Source organism: Rana temporaria, chromosome 4 (assembly GCF_905171775.1).
Source record: "Rana temporaria chromosome 4, aRanTem1.1, whole genome shotgun sequence".
Taxonomy (NCBI): domain Eukaryota; kingdom Metazoa; phylum Chordata; class Amphibia; order Anura; family Ranidae; genus Rana; species Rana temporaria.
The window spans coordinates 72962632-72968631 of record NC_053492.1 but is presented as its reverse complement, the minus strand read 5'-3'; the positions used below and the strand labels follow the sequence as shown (position 1 = coordinate 72968631).

The following is a 6000-nucleotide window of genomic DNA, read 5'->3' as shown; positions in this document are numbered from 1 at the left end:
TCAGTTAACAGATTATATTTTATTTGTGTGTACTAAAATTCATTAAAGCGGAGGTCCACACAAAAAGTGAACCTCCGCTTTTCGGAAACCCTCCTCCCCCAGTGTCACATTTGGCAACTTTCAGGGGGAGTGCCCCTGCCCCCCCCACTGTCTTCTGGGAAACACACAGGTCCCAGAACACAGCAGGGACAAGTGAGAATGTGCCGCGAGACTCGCGAACGCGCAGTAGGGCACTGGGCAGTAAAGCGGCAACACTTCACCTGATTCCCTCACCGAGGATGGCGCCGGGGGCAGCCGAGAGGCTTCGGCTGCCGATATCCCACCTTCCTACCCAGGCCGATTTTCAGCTTTCAGTACTGTCGCTTTTTGAATGGCAGTTGCGCAGTCATGTGACTCTGTACCCAAATATAAAATGTATCATTCTTTTGAAACAGATAGAGCTTTCTTTTTGTGGTATTTAATGAGCACAGGGTTTTCTTTATTTTTTTGTCTAAACAAACGAAAAGACAGACATTTTAGTTTCTATTACAAAATGTTCTAAATATGTAATTTTTCTCCTTTGCAGATTGATGAGGAGGCACTAATATGCAGCACTGATGAGGAGGTACTAATATGCAGCACTTATGATCAGCACATATGGACACTGATAGGCTGCACGGATAAGCAGCAATGATAGGCACTGATAGGTGGCACTGAAAGGCATCACTGATGGGCACTGACAGTCAGCACTGGTGGGCACTGTTGGGGCTGCACTGATAATCAGGATACTGATGATCAGTGCCCTAATTGTCAGTGCAGATGTCCCCACTGAGGAATGCCGCTTACCAGCTCTCCTCTCCTTATGCGCTGACAGTGTGTTAGGAGAGGAATGCCAATAACCAAAACATTTCATGTTTACACTGTGATCAGCTGTGATTGGACACATCATAGGCTCTTTACCGTGATCGGTGATGCTCCCTGTCCCAGGAACATGTCCTGTCCCAGGACAGGGCACACATGCATGGCGAGAATGGGAGGACGCCATATGACATCCTCCCAGAATGAGAGTGCTCCTGCCCATCTGTACAGCAGGCTGGAAGCAGTTAAAAACCACTGCGCATATATCGTGTGACATAAAAAATTTCAACACCCACCATTTTATTCTCTAGGGCCTCTGTTTAAAAGGTTATATATATCGTCTTTGGGGGTTCTAAGTAATTTTTTTACATGTATTTGAGAAGTAGTTAATGAACAGTTTAAAACTAGGTAATGCACAAGCTTCTGGAACCATCATGATGTACTGTAAGATGTCTTCATAAATCAGATGACAGCAATTATTAGAATGGCAGGATTGTAGGGGGAATAATATACTGAATGTGGCTATAGGGAAATAGAGGTGTTGTCAATGAATTTGGAAAAAATGAAAGTGTACATACATTACCATCTATATCTATAGAATAATGCAAAACAAAGGAAGAATGCTGACCTTTATTTATTGTGAGTTCATGTGCATTTGTTACTTTTGTGAATCATGGTACTGTAAAGTCCTGTCCAAAAAAGAAATAGATATTGTTTTAAAATATCTTTTAAGAGTCTATAAATGTATTTAAATGCTCTATTTAGCACCCTTTACATAGAAGCGTGCTCCTTCGAGGACTGTAAAACCGGCATCACCATATTTAATTGTCTGGAGTTCAGAAAGTTGGCTCATTTCCGCCTCGCTGACTCCATGGACCCAAAGAAGGCATAACTATCACAATAGTAAACCGCTAATGGTGCAGATGCTCTTTATTTCCAAATCACAGGCACTAATTGAATTGTAGATATGAACTGGATGACACAGGACAGTTCTGAAATTCTGACAAGATAAAAAAAAAAAACTATTTCAGTACAGTGGCCCAGATTCAAGTAGAATCGCGCAATATTTGCGTGGGCAAAGATCAAATTTTTTTCTCTGCGCCCACGCAAATATTGCGCTTTGCCCGCGATTCACGGAGCAGTTGCTCCGTAAATTGCGCGGGCAATATGCTAAGCAGCCGGGCGCAAGGCTGCCTAATGTAAATGATCCCGCCGGGGGCGGGAATCTTTTAAATTAGGCGCGCTCCCGCGCCGAGCGAACAGCGCATGCTCCGTCGGGAAACTTTCCCGACGTGCATTGCGGCAAATGACGTCGCAAGGACGTCATTTGCTTGTAAGTGAACGTGAATGGCATCCAGCGCCATTTACGGTTCACTTACGTAAACGACGTGAAATTTGAACGTCGCGAGCGGGAGGCGCAGCTATACTTTAGCATTGGCTGCGCCTGCTATTAGCAGGAGCAGCCTTATGCTAAAGGCGCCGTACGGAAACTCCGTACCTTGCGTACGCAGGGCCCGCGCAACTTTTGTGAATCGGTGGTAGTATGCAATTTGCATACTACACGCTGATCACAAAGGCCGCGCCCCCTAGCGGCCAACGCAAGAATGCAGCCTGGGATGTGAAGGCATAAGGAGGCTTATGTTTGTCACATCCTAGGCTGCATTCGGTGTAACGAGGTTCCTGAATCAGGAGCACTCGTTACACCGGAGCAAGTAAGCACTTGCGCCGCGCAACTATGGTTGCGCGGGTGCAAGTGCTTCTTGAATCTGGGCCAGTGTATTTAACAGATCAAAATGGAGAAAAAGAAAGACGTTCTTTTTTGTTAGGCCGCGTACACACGGTCGGTCCAAACCGATGAAAACGGCCCGAAATCCAGTTTCATCGGTGCAAACCGACCGTGTGTACGGCCCATCGGTCTGTTGTCCTTCGAACAAAAATTATAGAACTTGCTTTAAAATCGAACCAATGGACGGCTGACCATCGGTCAAAACCGATGGTTAGTACACAAAAGCATCGGTTCAAAACCCGCACATGCTCAGAATCAAGTCGACGCATGCTTGGAAGCATTGAACTTCATTTTTTTCAGCACATCGTGTGTTTTACGTCACCGCGTTCTGACCCGATCAGGTTTTGAACTGATGGTGTGTACGCACATCAGACCATCGGTCTGCTTCAGCGGTGAACCGATGAAAACAGTCCGTCGGACCATTCTCACCGGATGGATCGACCGTGTGTACGCGGCCTTAGAGTTTACATACTTTAAAAAGTTTTGTATACCTGCAGTATCTCCGGGTGTCTTCGACCAGGTCCAATGATATCATGGGTCTTCCTCACCCTGTGCCTTCCTCCGTCAGTGGGAGGATATGAAATTCTGCAGAGTGAGGCATCACATAATGACACCATTCTCTACAGCAGTGTTTCTCAACCTTTTTTTATATCAAGGCACCCTTTAAGATGATGCACAATCTTAAGGCACCTCATTTTAAAATATAAAAAACAAAACAAAACCCAACGTTAAAGAGGATTTATTCTTCCAAAGCAAGTACACCTTTACACACTGGTACTGACTAGTGTTCCAATGTTTCTCTTCTCCCTCAGTTTCTCTCCCTTATCAGATAATACAAACTCAATGCTGTCAGAGAGGGGCAGGGAAGGGAGATGCAGTGCAGGTGCCCAATGTTTTGCTCATCAACCAATTACATCATTGGTTGTTAGGATGTGGGGGGCTAGGAGGTTGTAATGGTGCACAATGAAAACAATTAGCTTTATGTAACTAAAAGGCAGGCTTGATTCACCAACTGGCTTGTATATAATTTTTGAGGCACCCCTGAAGAAACCAGAAGGCACCATAGGGTGCCTGGACACCCTGGTTGAAAAAGGCTGCTCTACAGTACTGTATTGTGAGTCCAGGATAGGGAGGCGAAGCCTTGAATGATTGGTTGAATAACGATGAGTGTTGTTCAATCCAAAAGGAGTTGTGCCGCATCACTAATTTTGTTAAATCTATAAGGCACAGTACCAAAGATCAGTTGAGTTTTTAGAGACCTGTGAGGGACTCTGCTGCCCGCTTTCATTTGTAAACAAAGAAGCCCGGCTTCATATGACATTTTCTGAAAAGGTGAACTTACAGTTTAATGCTAATTAGTATTTGTGTCTCCAGCGCTGTGTCAAACTGTAAAATTGTACCATAAGTTATCTCTAACCAAGTGCAACATAAAAATTATATGTACATTTCTATGATTCTCTATTGTTAAAAAAAAATCTATCATTCAACTCAAGTCCACAAAGAAAGTGCCAATAGTCTTCAGAGTGCAATCTGTGCTTGACATAAACTTGTGCCAATGGTGAACAAAAACATACAGTATGTGCCGTTTCATGCTCTTCTCCTCATGCATCCGCGCTCACCAGCTCCCAGTTCAATTGCCTATTTGGTATATGGAGAGGTCTTCTGGATATTTAGTGGACATTTTTCTTCTTTATATTTCCCAGCAGGGCAGTGTATATCTTGGATGGGTTTATTTAAAAGAGATCAAAAGCTGCCCATAGCGTAATTCCATTATTTTATAATTAAAACATGTTAAAATCCATAGGCAATTCCCTCACATGTAAAAATTACAAAACAAGCATCAAAATGCTGGTTTAAAAACCTCTGCTTGCGGTTTGCGTTCCAATTGTACTCCAAGGGCCGGATTTGACGTCACTGGAAATCCCGTCTAATGCATTTCACCCCCCCCCCCCCGGAAGCGTCATCATCACTTTAGGCCTCACAGCTGTTCAAGGATCTCCCTGCTTTTGCTTCATCCATTCTGTAGATCTGTGTTCCCTTCACTTCTCTTTCTGCTTCTTGGTCACTACCTTTGAATTTGTTCTTAAAAGGTGAACTAGCCCTTTAAGGCACAGGAAGTATTTCCCTTTTTCAGGGAAAGTTAAAACAGTAAGAATTGCAGGGTGCTGTTTAGGCAGAATCAGCATTTCGAGATGTTCCCTATAAGACAGCAAATCTTTACTTTTTGGGTTCAGGTCCACTTTAAGAAATCTTGACTTTCGTTGTGCCATATGCACGAGATGAAGGTGTTTCATTAATACTCAGTAATCTCCACGCTTCAACTCAAGAAGTTTGTATTATAAATCTGAATTAAAGTGACTGTTTCGTAGCTGTAAGAATTCTGTCCTTGTTCAGGTGCTGATCCTGTGAAACATAGAACATAATCAATCAGCTTCACACATTTATGGGAAGAAAACTTCATCTTCACAACACATTTTTTAAAGTTTCATAAACAGTATGAGCAAGACCAGATAGCATCAGTTAGCTTGAGGTGTCTCTTGAAAGCTGTCAAGCAGTTTCTTTTTTTTCGCCTGGAGTTGATAGAATTATAACAAGCTATATCTAAGCATTCTTCGGCTTTGTGGTGTAAGTCCTGCAAGGCAGCTGATGACAAAATATTTCAATACAGGTGCCAACACAAATCATAAAAATAGCACATTTTGTGTCTGCCCTGCATTATATCCTAGGTTGCTAAGCTGCTAGTGCTTTGATTTTGTTTAACAAAGGTAAATATTTCATTGTTCAATCGCAGTTTCAACATCAATGGCTACAAAGAGAGCTAATGAATTTGTGCGCTATTTTAGACTTAAAGCAATCAGAAAAAAGAGAAAAATGACGCCCAACGATTTATGTGAACAATTAAATAAACACATGCAGATAATATTTGATATTTTGCATCTTAAGGTGGCCAAAGTTAGATTAAAATTTGGCTCGAAATTTTACTCGAAATGGCCACTGCAGTTTAACAGAAATGGATCTACCAAATATACTACAAATATAAAAGTTTTACCCAAGCTCAATATTTTATATCCAGTAGCTGGAGTCCGGTGCTCTGGCTTCGGCGTCCAACTCCCAAGGTTGCAGATAGGAATACGATTAAAGCCGGCAACTCAGAGTGCTCTTATGAAGAAAATTCTTTATTGGCTACCTGTATAAAAGCATGATACAAAAGATGGTCTTCTGTTTATCCGCCCTGTCGGATAAAAAGCCATCTAATCAGCGGCTGCAGTACTGATCCGTGTATTCTAACAGCAGGGGAGTCTCCCTACTGTCAGAATACAATAGCACAGCAGGGAGGATTCCCCCATTCACCACAAATGTGTGGAAGGGGGAATCAG

The 6000-nt window shown here is 42.9% G+C and overlaps 1 long non-coding RNA gene across 1 annotated transcript in view; it reads right to left on the bottom strand.

The window, feature by feature from the left end:
- Positions 1-4575: 4575 nt before the first annotated feature.
- The window catches only part of LOC120936307, a 32510-nt gene continuing 31085 nt past the window's right edge, over positions 4576-6000 (bottom strand). Inside the window, exon 3 of the long non-coding RNA XR_005748600.1 lies at positions 4576-5026. This is a non-coding gene — a long non-coding RNA (uncharacterized LOC120936307). The remainder of the gene's footprint in view (positions 5027-6000) is intronic.